Raw genomic sequence first — 19,660 nt, 5'->3', positions numbered from 1 at the left:
TAATTGACTCTGAGTTGTGCCAAGAGAATTCAATCATACAAAACATTAGCGAACCAGGTAGCCTTTATTCAGGACTTTGTAGGGGTAGGAGAGGCGATATTGAAATCAGACCCCTGACAGTACCAACTCACACCACGGTGTGCGCAGCACACAAACCTTTCTCTATCGTGCAAAGCACTGCAGGTTTCTCTGACTCCAGCTCCCAAATTTGCCTACATAAGATCAAAATTTCTCTGCATAATAAAGGCCATTTCTATAAAAAAGATCCATCCTTAAAAGTAAGCAGTCATGTTTATATCAAAGTTATTTTCTTGCATAAATGTATATATACTTTATGAGTTTGTACGTCTATTTACATTAGCAGAAAGCAGTACATAATGGATTTTCTTGCATTGTAATTAGAATGATACTGAAAATACAAAAATGTCTGCCTCAGCTCCCACTATGTCTTAGATTTGACAACTTTAGGAGCGTGGCATATTGTTAAGGTTTTCTAGGTTAATGCAGACATTTACATAACCTGCATATGAGCATGTATGTATGTATGTATGTATGCAGTTTTATATAAAATCATGTAAAACACATTGGTCTGCAAGTTGTTATTTTGTCCATTAAAGATATATTCCCAACATCTTTCTGGGCCATATATATACCTTTTTGTTTTTGTGGCTACAGTGTTCTTTTTTAAGAATGTAGTATAATTGATCTAGGCCAGAAATTTTCAACTAGTGTGCCCTGGCAGGAATTTTTAAAACATGCAATACCTGACTATTTAGTCAGGGGCACTGACTTATTTTCTCTTGTCAAATAAAAAAAAATGACAACAGTCAACACAACAACAGCCATCCGTGTGAATGAATAAAAATCATACCTATATTTTTGGTCATATCAGCAAAAAATGTATAATACTTTTGGTGTGCTGCAGAACTTCAGTAATGAGTCTTGTATCATGAAATGAAAAGGTTGAAAATCACTCATCTAAGCTATGCTTGCTATGGCTCCCCAATCTCCACCACAGTTTTTCTAGTCCTTGATAGCATGTGATCTGTAATGAGCACATCTTTTTCAAAATGTTTTTCCTATATTGTCTTCATTTTTGCACATAAACTTTAGAATAGTTTTTGAAAGTCAAAGAAAAATAAATGTCCCACTGAAACTGGTATTGTAAGATATGTAAATTTGAGGATAAATTAGCATGATAAAATCTTGTCTTTTTATTCGGGATCAAGACATGCTTTTGCATTCATTCATGTTCAGGTTGTTTGTTTGATTGACTTTGTGTCACTCAATAAAGTTTTGTAGTTTTTCCTTAATTGTCAGACATAAACAAGGATAAGTAGGTGCTAATACATATCCCAGGAAGTTTTGTGACTTAGCCTAATACAGCTTCAAAGTGACACCAATTTTTCATTGAATTTTTCATTCAATAATTCAAATAATCTAAGTTTTAAAGAACATATTCTTAATAATGTATTTTTTCCCCTGGAAGGCTCAATAAAGCTATTACATTTTTGAATAAAATGTGTCACCTAATATATGTACGGTTTTTATCCTGAATTGATTCCATGAAACAAAGTTTGCTTGCCAGTGTTAGAAGTCCTAAATATTTCTTTTAAGTTGAGTCTTCTTAATGAAGTAAGTATCAATAAGATGTCAAACAGGACACTGATAACAAATTGGTCTATTTTTTTTAAATCTGTGTTTTCTATTGTTGTTTACAATAAATACTTATTTAGAGAAAGAAAGTGGTCATTCATCTCAGTTTGTGGCAAGATTCTCCCCCTTCCCCCAATTGGGCCTATTTCTAGCCTCTGGATTGTTGTTGTGGAAAATTTGTCTGAAATATCTTGACTAGAGAAGAAAGAAGTAACTACAATCCTAGGTAAAGTTTTTTCTTCTTGTACCTCCCTTCCCTGGAAAATCCAAATAATCTAGATAATTATATGAAATAATCTAATAATCTAGATAATTATTTCAGATAGTTTTCATCACAATATATTGTGTTTATATGAAATGTTTATTCCCAATGTCTTACTCTTTGGAAGACATTGGGTTATGAACCAGCTAGAACTGTGCCACTGCTCATGCTTCTTGTCAACCATCAATACAGGAAACAAGTTATAGAAGAAACTTGACTTATATATGAAGCTGTAAACGTGTACACTATACAGAGATGCTACAATACCTTAGCATTTAAATGGTCTCTTAGTCACATTTTGGTGGAAAAACAAAAACCATTCTACTTGTTTTAACAGAAAGGGTTTAAATAGAGGGAAATGTATACTTAAAATACTGTTTGCAGTCTGGGGGATACAGGTCAGGAAATCAGAAAGAGTGGAGATTCAGGAAGGTGTTTATGAAGCTCTTAGTCCCCTTCAGCATTTAGGCAGATGACTCACAGAAACTCACCCAGAAGATGCTGCAAACCTTATGTCTATAGTTTGCCAAATATCTCACCTGCTGCTGCCAGAGGGGGCGGAGGGAAGACTTCAGTTCTGTTGTTCAAATTTCTCCTGACTGACCCTCTTGGAATTAAATTTAAATTATGCAGCGAAGAAGTCTGGGAAATGTAGTTTTCAGTCTTTGACCATGAGACAAGGGAGGACCTTAGCATGAATCATAGCATGAATCCCAAGATTGTAGCTTCCCATTGGAGACCTATAATGCACAAACTTATTCAGTTTGGTCAATGCTCTATGATTTTCAGCTTGATCTACATTCATCTAGATGTCCTAATATCTTTCTTACAAAATCCTAAATTAATGCTTCCTCAATAGGAAGTCCCTGCTGGCATTACCCTTTTTGACTTAGAAAATGGTGTTTAAAATCCTTTCAGAACTGGCCTAGCAGAGCTAATTTAATCCTTTCTACTTTCATTTCTTCTATTGTGATAGTGGGAGAACAAGTAACAAAACTTGACTAGTGCAAGCCAATTAATACAGCCTCATTTCTCTCCGGTCATATTTCTGTACAAGAAGATTAACGTGTGTTCCAGCCTGGCTAGGTAGTTTGGGATAGCTGAAACTTTGTTACTTTTATTGAATCATTCATGGAATTGATTTAAAATTTGTAGAGTGCTCTCTATCTTTAAGTGCTAATTTGACTATTTGCAGATGGACTTCATGTGGTTTTGGAAATACATTATCCGTCTGCATTTCAATGAGCCTGGAAGTTTTTGTAATCCTGGATGGGTTCCAGTAACATCATTATAAGTGACTATGAGAATCAAGATCCAAAAAGTTTAGGAAGCAAATTTCATTTATACCCCCCTAATTTTTAGCTGCAAGCTCCTAAAAGTGATTTCATATGAATTCTAATATTGTTAATATTAAAATCTGCATTATAATAAAAACATTGTCCCCAGGTTATTTTTCTCTCCTTTATATTGTAAAGAAAAATGAACAATTTAGGCAAATTGCTGGCATGGAAAATCCAGAAATGCTGACATAAACTGAAAGAAAAAAGTCACAATGTTAATGTATTTTTAATAATTTAAAGAAAACTTCTAATTGAATAATCAATTATCCAGTTTTTAATTTCCTCAAATAATGACTTTCTGAATTTGGTGATACAAAAGAATATATTCTGTCTCTATCTGAACTCTTGGTCAGAACTATGGTTTCATTAAAAACCATACTAGAGAAGGTGTTAATGCTATCAAGAATCATTTGTGATATAGTGATATTTAAAGCAGATTTCAAAAGAATATATTCAGCCTAGCTGGCATAGCTCAGTGGTTGAGCATTGACCTATGGGTCATGGTTCAATTCCCGTTCAGGGCACATGCCCCAATTGCTAGCTTGGTCCTCAGTGTGGGGGCATGCAGGAAGCAGCTGATCAATGATTCTTTCTCATCATTGATGTTTCTATCTCTCTTTCCCTCTCATTTCTTATCTGAAATCAATGCAAATATATTTTTTAAGAATATATTTAGACCCAATTTTTATTAAAAAGGTAAATGGATAAATTGTATTTTTAGAAAATCATTAGCTATTTCTGGCCAGTAATATTATGATTGATTCTAATATTTATGTCTGTTTTCTGCCTTTACTTATTTTACTTTTGTTATTAAACATACTTGTTTCAAATTTAAAAAACAGTCTTCATTTGTAAGTTTTTCCAGAAGATCAAATATTTGTCTCCCCTTAAAATTACATATTAAAACTGATTTTTGGCAAAAGCACAATGACATTTCTGTGGAAAGGGATCATCTTTCCACAAATTATGCTTAACAATTGCATATACATTGGCAAAAAAATGAACTTTGATTAATACTTTATACTCCATAAAAATTAATTCAAAATAAATTTTAGATGTTAAGTGTAAAATTATAATACTCCTAGAAGACAACATAGGGGGGAATATATTTGCCTTGGTTAGGCAAAAATTTCTTTGATATGGTAGCAAAAGATAATCTATTATAAAAACCAAATTGATAAGTAGGACTTCATCAAATTTCACAACTTTTGCTTATTAAAGGCACCATTAAAAGGAATGAAAAGCCAAGTCAAGATGAGAAGAGAATATTTGCAAATCCACATATGTGCCTGATAGACAACATATAAAGAGCTCTTAAAACTCTAACAACAATAACAAAAAAAAAAAACAAAAAAAAACTGGGCAAAATATTGAACAAAAATTTCAAAATAAAAGATATATGGATAACAACTAAGGACATGTAAAGGTATTCAACATTATTAATCATTAGGAAAATGTAAACTAAAAGTATAATAGTAAGCAACTACAAATCTATTAAAATGATTAAAATTTAAAAGCCTTATCATACCAAGTTTTGGTAAGAATGCAAAAAAGATATCATGCAAAAAAGCGGGAACTCTCTGGGAATGTAAAATGACACAAACATTTTAGAAAAACAGTTTGGCAGTATCTTACAATGTTAAACATATAGTTATCATATAACCCAGCCATTTCTCCTGCCAGGTATTCACTAAAGAGAAATGAAAGTATATATCTGCTAAAGTGTTTGTACTCCAATGTTTATAGAAGCTTTATTTGTAATAGCTCAAAACTATAAAAAACTGAAATGTTTGTCAACAGGTGAATAGATAAACAAACTGTAGAATATCCAATATTGTATATAAAATGGATTATTACTTAGCAATAAAATGGGATGAACCATTGATACATGCATGTGACAACATGAATGAATCTCAAAACAATTATGGTGAATAAATAAAGCCAAACAAAAAAACATATACTATGCAGTTCTACTTACACCTAATCCTAGAAAATGCAAATTAATCTAAAAGTTATACATAGCAACAGAAAGCAGACAGTGGTTGCCTTGGGATATGTGAGCTGGAAGGGCCAAGAAGAAAGGATAACCAAAAGTTATGAGCAACTTTTGGAAAGATGGTGGATGCGTGTATCTTAATTTTAGTGATAGTTTACAGATATAAATATGTCATATACATCTCAAAACTTATAATATTGTATACTTTAAGTATGTGCATTTTATTATCTATGATAATAAAAGCCTAATATGCTACTTAGACCGATCAGCAAAACGACCTTCCAGACATCCTTCCGGAAGACCTTCTGGACGAAGCCAGGGCTGCGAGGGCTGAGGGAAGCCACTGCAGCTGCGAGGGCTGAGCCCCTTGCATGAATTTTGTGCATTGGGCCTCTAGTGTTAACTATAAATAGTTAACCTGGATATATTGTTATATATGTATACACCACCAAAAAGATATTCTTACTATATTAGTTATCTATTACTAGGTAACAAACTTCTCCAAATCTTAATATCTTAAAAGAGCAAAAAATTATTACCACATACAGTTTCTGGGTATTGAAAATCAGGAAATGGCTTAGCTGAATAGTTTTCTCTCAGGGATTCCATGACATTGCAATCAGGATGGTAGACAAGACTGTGGTCACCAAAGGCTTGCCTGTGCCTGGAGGATGCTCTTCCAAGCTGGCTCACTACACGGCTATTGGCAGATGGTCTCAGCTCCTCTCTAGTTGAATCTCACCATAAGCTGCTCTTGTATCCTCTGGAGCAAACAATCTAAGAATAGTCTGGTAAGTGGCATTCCATCACTTCTAACATATTCTGTTGGTCACACAGACTAACCCTGATGCCACGTGGGAGACGACTACAAAAAAGCATAAATCCAGGAAGTAGGAGTCATTGGGAGCCACCTTGGAGCCTGGCTATGGCAAACACTCATTGTAGACTTGGATAGTATTTAAATGAAAAATGAAAGCTCTTTGTATTCTCTCAAAGTTAACATTTTCTGCTTATAAGTATTTCACAAAAGATAGCATGCCTACTGTTTCATATTTTTTGGGGCACTTGGTACTTTATGGACATACTTCTTTGTGAGTGTGAATTGGCTCATATTGGCCTATCTCAATAATTAAATTCTGTGCCCTCTGCCTAAATAAATTGGTATGTGACAATACATTTGAATATGACAAGAAGCATTTGCATCTAAGAGATAAAGAAGTTAGGTGTACTTTACACTTAACATTTTTCTTCTAGTCATGTTAGATTTTCTTGGGTTCCTTTGTCTTAAAGGGAGGTTTTAGAGACTATATGTATGGGGCATTTGAGATCAACAAAAGATGAAGGGTCATTGCAACTTCTGGGCAGGATGAAAGAACAGGAAGAACCTCGGGTCTGTTATATCTCTTCCCACAATGTAAGCAATTGACAATGAGATATTTTAATAGTAATCATTCCATTGAGAGTCTTTATTTAGCCTTTAGGATATTTAACATAATATTATAGGAATTATAAGTGTTTAAGAAAAGATATCATGCATATAAGTGTAGACAAGAATAAAGTATTTAACTTCACTATAACACAATCTTCATAATGAGTTAAACTACAAACAATAAACCTTTTTTTTAAAGAATGGACTAAAAGGAGTATGAATTCGACAAAGTGACTTAATCGTCCTAGTGCTTATATTATTTCAGCTACAAAATGAGGTTTAAACAGCTACAAATGGGGTTTTAAGATTTAATGTAACATTTCATATTTCTAAATTTAATATTCATGATTCTACAGAAATTTTTTCACATTCTTCTTTGCAATTTAACTTAACAAAATATTGTTTCTAGAAATACTCTCTTGGAGACTTTAAACTGTTTAAAAATACAGAGCATCATCAAAATACTCTTCAGACTGATACGGAAAATTAAAGAGAGATGGACTGTAAGCTCCATGAGGGGAGGCCTGCCAATCTACTACTAGGTCTGACACACTACATGTAGCCAGGAAATAAAGATTCAGAGAACAAAGGTTAAGAGAGCTGGACATCAAGCTTAGCTCCAAAGGTGTGTCTTACCTTGGGCAAATCACTTAGCAATCATTCCCCATATTCCTTGGTTGTAAAGTGGAGTGCTTCTGATAGATCCAATTCACCGGCACTTTTAACTGTAACCAAAATTCAAATGAAATAGGCAAAACAAAAAAATAAAGTGGTTGGGAGCAGAATTAATTGACACAGGAGTTCTTGCTTCTCTGTATAGTAGAGGCTTCTAGTACCGAGATGTCCCTTTTCCTTATCTGGAACTGGCCGAAAAATCCCCAAAATACCTACCCCATGGCTGTCTGCAGTCATTGCGGCCAGGGGCATGCAGTCTTCAGCGAGGCAAGGCCTGTACCAGAAAAATATTTTCTTACCTAAAAGGAGAAAGGGATGCTGGGTAATAAAAATAGCCAATATCTATTACAGGGATTATAGAATGAATAGTCTTCCATATTTTAAAGATGATTAAATACTTAGCCCTGTCTTCAGTACTTAGCACCTACTAAATCATCCTTATTAAGTAATCCTTCTCTGTTAGGTCTCCATATCTCAGCAGTAAAGGTCAATCATGTCAAAATACCATGGGCAGCCATTAATTATTTTATGGCGTGATGTTTTTGAACTAAAAACAGAAACCCTGAGGTGCCTATGTGCTTTCAGAGAAGTTTTAGAAAGTCACTCTGTATTTTTATCCCAGACACAGTCCCCAACACTGTTCTCCACTGCGCTTGATTAACACTGTATATTTGTTTATCTCAAACAAACCGCACTGGCACACTTAGGGCTGCTTCCCAGCAGTGTCTCCGGCAACAGTACTCCTGTCTACACAGAGGTTTTCCAAATTGTGACCATATGAAAGAGGAAATTCAACCCAGGAGACCAATGTTCATGTTTTCATAAGACCAGAGTTAGCCAGTAATCACTTTTGAATGACCATGATATGTGCTTTAGTTAATGTAGAGTAAAGTTCTATTTTTTTAAAGAGCTATATATTTTGAGTAGGTAAATATTGTAAAGGAAGTTTATAAAGTGTGATTAGAGTACATGCCTAGTTGGAAAAAAAATGTGTAGCCAAAACATCAGAAGAGATGAGAGAATTCTGGAAGCTCAGTCAGATCATGTTTTACTGAGAGAAACATCACCCATGGAACCCAATCTAAAAGTCAATTCAGGATATTCGTCAGGGTTGGAGTTTTTTCTCAAACTTGGAGTGGCTTAATAACTGTTCTCAAGTGTATGAAGCATTCCTATGAAATTGAAACATATTACTTTTCCCCTTTCCATGGTAAATTGAATGAAATAAAGTAGCATCAAATTAAGTCAGAGGTAATTTAGGTTAGACATAATGAAGAACTTCTTGGCTATCAGAATTGTCACACTACAGAATTCTTTCAAGAGAAGGCTGGGAACTCTTTATTAGTCATGGTCTTAAAAAAAAAAAAAAAAAAAAGGAGAGAGTGCTTTTCCCAGTTTTTTCAACTGAAATAGTTGTCTCAGCTCCACAAGTAATTAATGTCACTTCTATTGCATTGATTGCCACTGTCACCCTTTGTCCTATTATTTGTCTTTGACAAGGGAGACTCTGTGTTCGCTATGACCACAAGATTTCTAAACCATTGCCAAGAAGACGCTGAAAAGAAACAGTAGAGCTTGGAGCAGTGTATCCAGGGCTGCTGATCTCCCACATGTGGTATGACTTAATAACTCTACATCCGAGACATGTGGTGAAGCCAGACAATTGTATAACTTTGGGACCACATGGCTCCATCATGTCCTTTGTGGAGTGAAAGTAATAGCAGAACAGAAATAAGCATATGGGGGAAGCAAACATGGGCCTCCTTTTTCTGGGCCTGGGGTCAGTATTGCCTGGACAACAAGGCATAGACTTGGTAGGGTACTCCTGGTGTTAGAGATGGGTTGGGAGGAAGCAGGTTCATCAAAGAGAAAAGTGGCCCAAATGACCCTCGCAAGCCTGGTTGTCAACTTTCCCTTCTGTTTTGAGGCACTCCACTAGAAGTTCAAGTCTAGGTGTGTGCACAAACAGGGCTGAAGCCTCAAACACTGTTCTCCCTTGCTAATCGGGATAGGGAGCTGGGAAGAGGGATCGCCCCATCCAAATCCCACGGAATGGTTTCCATCAGTAAGAAAGATTTCCTGGACTAAAGAGAAAAAGAGTTGCCATACCCACAAGAACAGCCTATGTCCATTACAGAGACCATAGAATAAATAGTCATGAAATCAGCTGAAAAACATGAGACAAATAGAATAAAAGTGATAAACACACAAGAACAAAGAGATCGGGAGCTTTCATAGCAGTGATAAGAGCTGGCAATAAATCTTTGAAGATGAAAAGCAGATGGGAGTGACCTAACAAAGCGAAGAAAGCTGAGACCCATGTCGTGTGTGTGTGTGTGTGTGTGTGTGTGTGTGTGTGTGTCTGTGTGTGTTATCCTCAACCGAGGACATGCTTAGAGTGAGGAAGGGAATGAGATAAAGATGTCAGAGAGAAACATCGATGGGTTGCCTTCCATACGTGCCGCAACCTTGGATTGAACCTGCAATCCAGGTACGTGCTGACTAGGAATCAAACCGGCAACCTTTCAGTGCACAGGAGGACACTAAACCATCTGAGCCACTCCAGCAGGGCAGAGAGCCCAGGTCTGACGCAGTGCATGCTGATAGGATGATGATTCACTCCAGGGAACCAGGGTCCCTGAAGGTGAGATGGAAAGTAGGGTAAGTCTTGAGAGATTGAGACAAGGATTGGCTGACATGTTATGTTTAGAGCAATGGGAGGGTCTGATTCTTATTCAACCAAAGCAATATCCCCTCCTTTACCCCTGCAAAAGATGGGAGGTGTATTCCCCACAGACACTGTGCCAGAAAGGTCCTGCTAGGGACCCCAGGCACAGATGAGGGCAGGAGTTAGGGACAGCACACATGCCAGAACGAGTCCTCTTCACCCATCCTGACCTGGAGGCTCGCCGGCCCATTAAGGCAGATTGGAGAACCACTCTGGAGAAAACAAAAACTACAGATATTATAGCTGACCTGACAGACACACCGCCGTACTGGTTCTTTTTTAAGCCACTCAGAAATCAGCAGACACTTGAGGAAACCTCTAACTCTAAAGAGAAGACTAAAACTCACTAAAAGACACCACCATCCATACACAGTAAAAAAAAAGACAATGTCTCAAATGAAAAGAGCTAAAGCAGGAAGCAAGGGCAACTTTAAAATACTAAATTTTTTGTCCTTAAAAAGAGAAAATATTATATTCATGAAATAAACATGATATTTTTAAAAATAATAGTAAATAGTTAAAATATGGAAAAACTACTTATAATAGATGGGAATTTTTAAAAAAATTAAAGGAGTGAAAGATACTATTAAAGTTAAAGAACCTGCATAGTAGCAGAAAAAGGCAGATGAATAGAAGAGAAAAATATGTTATCCTGAATGTTGATTGAATTTGCTAATCCGGGGTGGGACTCTTCCTATTGTCCTAGCAGATTTTTTGTTGTAGGTGTTTTTTGTTGTTGTTGTTGTTTGTTTTGTTTTTTTACTTTTCTTGGATTTTGGGAGCCCTGTGGGTAATATGAAAGAAAAATAAATATACATCAGATTGGCAGCATCTTGAAATCCCTCAGTCACATTTGAAATAAGCTGCTCAAAAGCTATCTTTTGGCTTAATGTGTTTACAGATCTCCAGTAGCCCTTCTGTGAACACAACATTAGACTGGCCTCTCTTAAAAGCAGAGCCTTCTAAACAAAATGCAATCACTATTCATATTCAGGAAACATTTTACAGAGATTTGGAACACATCAGCTTGCCCCTGAAATCATTCATGCTTTGCCTTCTGTCCTGGTCTTCTGCACTCTTGGAACCTTATAATTCTTACTATACTCTCACTTAAGGAAGTGAACTTTAGTAATCATTTTAACACTTAGGTATTTCACCCGACTATGTTAGAAGCTATTTATGTAGATACCACATTCATACTTAGACAAAGATAAAAAGTGTTCTTAGGCAAGGGAAGTAGAAGCTACTCACTGAAAGGCTCTGTTTAAAATAGATAAGAAAATTGTGAGTGCAAAGCTGTAACATTTATTATTTATGGAGGAGTTAGACTTTTCTTATTTCTAAATGACAAGCCCAGAAAAATGTACTCCAAACGCAGTGTCTTTCTGAAGAGAGCTAGATATATGCACTCTCAAAGGTCGCCCATTTGACTCCTTTGTTTATTAATTATTTTCCCTCTGTTGATATGTTCTTCTTTTAAACACATCATAATTATTATAGATCAATCACAATCAAGTCTTAATTAATATAACTCACAGATGTTGCTCCTATTTCCCTTATTTCCAAATTGTTGGAGGATCCATATACATATATAAGTGTAAGTTCTATTTAACATATAGGCTAAATTGTTCTTTGGTTAGAACTACTAATTATTACTTCTCTAAAGATGTTTAATTAATGTATCTTTTTATTAGTCTTAAAATATTCCAAAATAAAAAGTAGCATGATTTGATAAAATAATTTTAAATCAGAGATATTGAAATAGTTTTATTCTTAAAATAGTTTTAGTTTTTACTTGTAGGAGGAATGTTTGTATATCAGAAGGTTAGTGGGAGTTTTTCATTTTTCTTTTCTTCAACTGTAATATTGAGTCTGTAATGATTTCTAATGGCATTAGAGTTGCATACACATAAGACTTTATTCTAATTATCTAGACACTAGAAGCCTGATGCACAAAATTCGTGCAAGGGGCTCGGCCTTCACAGCAGCCCCGGCTGCCTTGTGTGGCCCCCCCGCCCCCCCCCCCACTGGTCATTCTGGAAGGTTGTCCCAGAAGGTCATTCCACCATCTGGTCTAATTAGCTTATTAGCTCTTTATTAGATAGGATGGCACCCAGAGTTAAATGAAATATTTTAAGAGGTTCATACTATAAATAAAATTTATGAAGTTTTGTAATTTCAATCGATACACATATCTTAAAAATGCAAACCTGATCTTATGCTATCAAACTCTGCAATACGCTTTGTTTGACTTCACAGAAACTTGAGAATATTTCATAACTTGTCTCCCCCCCCCCCGGTTTATTTCTGTGCCTTATTTAACAACTCCTTTGAAAATCAGCAACTTGGCATTCTTTGCATTTCTGAAAAGAATTTTCCCTCCCACAATTGTTCTTTGGTTAGAAATGATGACTATGCTTTCTCCAACGAGGTTTTATCAAATGTATCTTTTCATAGCCTTAGAAATATTTCAAAATAAAAATAACATGATTTGACAAAAAAAAAAGTTAAAACAAGGGCTTTTAAAAAGTTTTACTCAGTGAACAGAAGAAAGACTTTTTTTTAAAAAAGATTGTTGAACATCAGTCACAGTGAAGCCAAATTCCCCGGAACCTCTCTGTCTGCAAACCATTCATCTGCCTGGTTTCTTATTTACTTAGTTCATTGCACAGACTGGAATAATCCCCTCTGTTTAAAGAGCAGTATAAGTTTTGCCATCAACTGAAAACCCAGAACTGTCTTCTCTAAGACTCTGCCCAGTTTTATAAGATCTTAACCATTGAGGTGCCAGGGCATAAAGTCTATTAGCCAACTCATAGCCTATAGCTCTGTCTCAAAAGGATCATTTTCATCTTTGGACTGGAAATATTAACACTTTGAAATATATGTAATTATAGTCATCTATATAGCTGTACTCACACAAAACTTGAAATATGCTATATGTCCAGCAATAGAGAAATGCTTGTATAAAGTATGTTACACTCATATGTAATAAGCTACTACCAGCCATTAAAATACTACCAAAGATGAATATTAAATGGTAGGGAAAGATGCTTAAAATATGAGATTAAATTTATAATTCAATTACTAAAACTTTGTGCAAAAGGATCTCGTTTTTGTGAAAATTGATACGAATATATATGCATAGTATATATCACAAAAAGTAAAGGATTAAACACCAAAAACAGCATGGTGAAGAAAAAAAATCTTTTCTTCTTGTATGACATATTTCCTAATGTTTTGCAATATATATGTATTACTTTGTAATAAAATGGAAACTCAGTTTATAGCTAAGAGGTCCTGTATATTCATTGGAGGTTTGCTATTTGTTTTGCCTTCAGATAAAAATGGAGCGGGTTCTGTCTGGAGAATTTGATGAAGACCTGCCTAAAATAGTAGGAATGAGAGGCGGACTCTTGTAGATCCTGAGGGGACCGCTTCAACTCACATACATCCCTCCTTGCTCTAAATTTCCAAGTTGAAAAGAAAGACCTCAACCGCACCAATTGGCAAGCATTCGGTCTGGTGTTCTTTCCATCGTCTGTTACAGTTGTCATCTCGTTTTCAGTGGGGAGAACCACTAACTCGGATTGCATCCAAATAGAAAATGAAGGATAATGGAACTAAAAAACCAGAACTCTGCTGCTATAAATTCACTCAGCTATTCTCCCATGGTAACACAGTCTCAACCCTGACAGGGAGTGTTTCCGTCCTCACGCCAGCTCTCTTGCCTCCTAAGCCCCAGTCAGGCTTTACAATGCCACAGGACAGTGTAGTGATTCATGTGTGACCTCTCAAAACTTCGCTGGTGTCCAAGTTCAAAACTTCAAAATTTCCTAGTGCCACACTCTCCTCCTGTTAGAATCACCTCAGTGCTAAGCCAGGTGTCCCTGACTTCATACACCTGTTCGTATCATTGCACTCAGATGCCTGTAACCTCCTTTGAGGGTGTATCTGATGCACCTTAGTCTTCCTGATGACGCTCATCATAGATATTCAGTGATTTCATGTTCAAGAGAGGATAGATAGACAAGAATTGATAATGGATACTGATGCAGTATGAGTTGGTATAAGCCTTCCCCTCAGCTAAAAAAAAATGATAGTACTGATTTATATTTGATGGTTTGATGTTGCCCAATAAATGATATTCCTTTCTCCAACACATATTGAGGTTTACTGAGGGAAGCCACAAAAATGGAGGTGAAGACATGTTAGAGGACCTGGATGGCCACAAAGGACACGTAATACTGCACTCGAGAGCAAGCAGACATAGCGCATGCTCAGCGAGGCAGCCACATCTAAGGGGCAACCAAAGAGTTCAATAGACCAGTTCAATTGGGAGAGAACTTTAGGTGGAAGTCCTCTAAGTCAGTGGGTTTCACTTTGTCAAACTTCACTTTGGTTAATAACCACCTGGAAACTAGTTTAAAAACCAAATCAGTAGGTTCCTACTGCCAAGATATTCTAATTCAGTAATCTGCACATTTTGAGATAGGGCTACATATGCTATCAAAGGACAGAGCTGTTATAAAAAGGTACCGTACAATGCAGCTGAGCACAATGTTCTTTTTTCATAAGGTGGAGTTCCAATTTTGAAGAGCAAACGTACACACAAAATTCAATAAGCAATTTGTAAAAATAAACTAATCACCACAATTTGGCAGAGATGAGTAAGTAGCCAGCCAGTCAACTTCATAGTGCTTCTCAAGGGGCTTTATTATACCAAGGGGCAGACCGCACTCCTTGGCAGGAAAAGGACGGCTTCTGCATCTGGACACCCTGGGGGCACAGATGTGCGCTTTGGCTTGAGAAACACTGGGCAGACGCCTTTCGGTTATGTGGCCATAGTAAAAATGCTGTAAGCCATATAAATCCCACTGGGCTTTTTTTTCCCCCCCAAAGAATTGATTTTTCAGCCTGCCATTACTAGCCATCTTATTTAAGAAACATTAGTTACATAAGAAGGAAAGTCTTCATTTCTTCAAGATTTCCAAGCGAAAATGTGGATTTTTAAAAACCACTTCTCTCATTCCCCTGGTCTACATGGAACTACCATGGAAGAGAGGTGAGTGATGACAAGGACTAAGCTGAAGGTCACCGGTCAATGGCAGTGAAGAATTTTCCCAGACTCAGTTCCCAGGGAGCACAGTGCCGTGGAGACGCAATTCTAATGTTATTACCCTCCTGAGTACGTTGGGCTCCTTTGCTCTCCCCACCTGCCAAGGAGAAAAAGTCACTGACATATCAAACTGAAAGTGAAAACTGTCCTTTGTTAGAAGTAAAATGTTTTAAAAGAAAGATAAAGTCTTTTTATTATTATAAACATATATTTGAACAGGCAAAAGCAGAAAACTAACATTTATTGTGTCTAACTCCTACTTTGTGCAGATACAGTTGTGGCCCATTGGAGAAAATGAGGAGTTAAATATCCCAGGTATTAAGACAATCAATTATACTGATTGTAACAACTTAGCAATTTGCCGATTCTTTTCCAAAAGGCATTAGTCATGTCATAGTGGCTAACCTTTAAATTAGCTGGCACATGTTTCTCTTCATAATTGCTCCCATTAAAGATAAAATGCTGGCTAATTTTAATAGCAGGGAAGAGCAATTAGAAAATTAAAGAATATTTCTGTACATACTTTCATTTCAAAGCTCTATATTAGTTTAAGTAATAGTTTATGTTTTGAGCAGAGCTTTTAGCAGATGGCTCTATTTTATAAAAGACAAGAGTACATCTAAAATGTCAACACATTTGTAAAATCCAGCTCTAAGTTGCATTAATTAATGTCTGTTAATAAGGTATAAATTTTTAGTTAAATACTTTATCTGTACAAAATGATTATTAATTTAGTCCTCATTAAGGCTTTTTAAGTTATGGTAGCAGAAACCTACTCCAAGTAGCAGAAGCAAAAACAAAAAAGAACAGTTTGGGGAGAGACAAGGGTAGCAATTCCACAGTTTCCTGTGTTGACTAGTTTTCTCTGCTACTGTGTGAGCTTGGGTGGCACAGCTCTGCTCCTGCCCCTAACAAGCCCTCTTATTTCTAACATCATCCTCAAATTGTAACATTTCTGCTATAAGTTAATTTTAATAGGAAAGAGAAGCACATGAGTCCACTTTGAGTCAACTGTTTGCCTCACAGTCCAATCAGGACTCCATTAAATGAGGCTTTAATTACTCTGGAAAGAACTGGGCACAGTAGTAGAGGCTAGAGCAGTCACCAGAGTTGTAACTGTTACCTGCTCCTGCTACCATTCATTTAGCCTCATTGCTTTAGCATAATTTCACCTGTAGAATCAACATGTTAGGATAGATTACATCTAAAAATCCATTGAAATCAATATTTCAAGCACCCACAATAATTTATCTTAAAAGAATATCTTCCAGGCCAGTGATAATGAACATTACATTTGTATGCTACAAGATTTCAATAAACGCAAATTCAATTGTTAGCTTAAAAAATAGTCTGACAAAACTGAAAAATAATCATAAGCATAATGAAACATTGTATTATTTTATTATAACAAAATATTTAATTATTTTTCTTTTTTCTTTTTAAATTATTTTTATTTTCAATTACAGTTGGCATGCATTATTATATTATGTCAGATGTATACCTTGGTGATTAGACATTATATAATTTATTAAGTGATTATCCTGATTAGTCTCCCACCCATCTGACACCATAGTAATTAGAATATTACTGACTATATTCCCTATGCCAGTGATGGCGAACCTTTTGAGCTCGGCGTGTCAGCATTTTGAAAAACCCTAACTTAACTTTGGTGCTGTGTCACATATAGAAATTTTTTGATATATGCAACCATAGTAAAACAAAGATGTATATTTTTGATATTTATTTTATATATTTAAATGCCATTTAACAAAGAAAAATCAACCAAAAAAATGAGTTCGCGTGTCACCTCTGATACGCGTGTCACAGGTTCGCCGTCACTGCCCTATGCTGTACCTTGCATCCCCATGACTATTATGTAACAACCAGTTTGTACGTCTTCATCCTTTCACCTTTGCACCCATCTCCCAAACTCCTTCCTAACTGGTGACCCTCAAAATGTTCTCTGTATTTTTAAGTCTATTTCTGTTCTGCTTGTTTGTTTATTTTGTTTTTTTTTTAGATTCAATTATTGATAGACATGTATTTATTGATATTTTATTGTTCATATATTTTTTTTTATCTTTTCTTCTCCTTCTTATTCTTAAAGAAGACCCTTTACCATTTCACATGATATTGATTTGGTGGCGATGAACTCATTTAGCTTTTTCTTGCCTGGGAAGCTCTTTATTTGTCCTTTGATCCAAATGATAACTTTGCTGGGTAGAGGAATCTTAGTTGTATGTCTTTGCTTTTCATCACTTTGAATATTTCTTGCCAATCCTTTCTAGCCTGCAAAGTTTCTGTTGAGAAATCAGCCAACAGTCTTATGGCAGCTCCCTTTTAGATAACAAGGGTTGCTTTTCTCTTGCTGCTTTTAAGACTCTTTGTCTTTAACCTTTGTCATTTTAATTGTGATGTGTCTTGGTGTGGACCTCTTTGGGTTCATCTTGTTTGGGACTCTGTGCTTCCTAGACTTGTACATCTATTTCTTTCACCAAGTTAAGTAACCTTTCTTTCATTATTTTTTCAAATAGGTTTTCAATTTCTTGCTCTCTATCTTCTCCTTCCAGCATCCCCATGATCTGAATGTTTGTATGCTAGAAGTTGCCCCAGAGGCTCCTTACACTATCTTCCTTCATTTTTCTGTTCTAATTCAGTGTTTCCGGGGGGGTGCGGGGGGGGGGGGGTTGTTTGTTAGTTTTTGCTTCCTTGTATACAAATTGCTGATTTGATTCTTGGCTTCATCTACTTTACTGTCTATTCCCTGTAAATTATTCTTTTTATTTTTAAAATATATTTTATTGATTTTTTTTTTTTTTTTTTTTTTTTTTTTTTTTTTTACATAGAGGAAGGGAGAGAGATAGAGTGTCAGAAACATCGATGAGAGAGAAACATCAATCAGCTGCCTCCTGCATACCCCCTACTGGGGATGTGCCTGCAACCAAGGTACATGCCCTTGATTGGAATCGAACCTGGGACCCTTCAGTCTGCAGGCCGACGCTCTATCCACTGAGCCAAACTGGTAGAGCTGTAAATTATTCTTTATTTCAGCAAGTGCATCCTTCATTTCTGACTGCTCCTCTTTTATGTCGTTAAGATTCTTACTGAGTTCATTGAGCATCCTTATAATCAGTGTTTTGAACTCTGCACTGAGTAGATTGCTTGCCTTCATTTTGTTTATTTCTTTTTCTGGAGTTTTGTTCTGTTATTTAATTTGGGACATATGTCTTTGTCTCCTCATTGTGGCAGCCTCCCTGTGTTTATTTCTATGTATTAGGTAGAGCTGCTACATCTCCCAGGTTTGGTAGAGTGGCCTAATGTAATAAGTGTTCTGTAGGGCCCAGTGGCACAGCATCCTTGATCACCCAAGCTGGACACTCAAGGTGCATTCTTATGTGGGCTGTGTACACACTCTTCTTATAGTTGAGCTTTGATTACTCTTGGCACATCATTGGGAGAGATTTATTCCCAGCCAATCAGCTGCAAATGAGACAGGATAGTAAGCCAGGACAAGTGGAATAGCAAAAGTGACACAGAGGTTTGAATAACCAAGCAGTTTGCAGCCCTCTAGTAAATCAAAAAAATCCTATCTTCTTTAGCCGAGGACACTTATGAGTGGATGGCTTGCACTTCTTCCTAACCAGAGGGTAAATCATCCTACTTGGAAAGATAGATAGCAGAAATCCAATTAGTGCCATCTGTGCCAACCACACCCAAGGACAGATGAAGTTAAAGAAATAAATCTCATTTTGGTGCATCAACTTAAAGCTGATGAAAATTATATTGAGATTCTCCCCTGTGGGGAAGCACAGGACTTGGTTGGGATGTCTATAAGGAGGATTCCCCAAAAGGTCGTGGGCCTCTAGGGGACCTTGCCAAAGGTGGCAGCCCCTGCCTCGACTTTTCCAAACAAGTCCGAGTCCCTGGGTGTTTTGCTGGAATCTCTATGTTTAGTCTTTAAACATGACCTTGTAGAAGCATGTGCTTTCTAAAGGATACTTACCCTGCTGATTGTATCTAGAGGTTAATTTTAGTTCAAGCTGTTGTTACAATAAAAGCCTGAGGAGGCAGGCAATCGGGGCTGTTTGGTGTCTTCTATCGCCAAGCAGCCCCTTAGTCTTCTCTTCCACAGAAATGTGTGTCAGAGTAATCCATTCATCCATTGCTCAGGGTCTGCTGATTAGTCGTGGCACTCCCCTAAGACCTCCCCTAAACTCCCAGCCTTAAAACTCTCAAGATGAAATACCCAGAGTACCTTTCTCTCCAGGGAGCACACCCACATCTTTCTTGCCTCTCAGCATGCATCTCTTAAGGGTCCTCACAAGACTTGAAACCAAGGGAACAATGAGTAGCAAGAGCTCCACCCAGGCTAACCCTATGAACCTGTCTCCCAGGCCCCTTTTCTCTCAACTTTCCAGAGAGTCAAGGCAGCTCCACCGAAGCTCTTTCCAATTG

The sequence above is a fragment of the Myotis myotis genome, unplaced genomic scaffold (genome assembly GCF_014108235.1).
Source record: "Myotis myotis isolate mMyoMyo1 unplaced genomic scaffold, mMyoMyo1.p scaffold_m19_p_3, whole genome shotgun sequence".
Classification (NCBI taxonomy): Eukaryota; Metazoa; Chordata; class Mammalia; order Chiroptera; family Vespertilionidae; genus Myotis; species Myotis myotis.
This window is presented reverse-complemented; position numbering follows the sequence as displayed.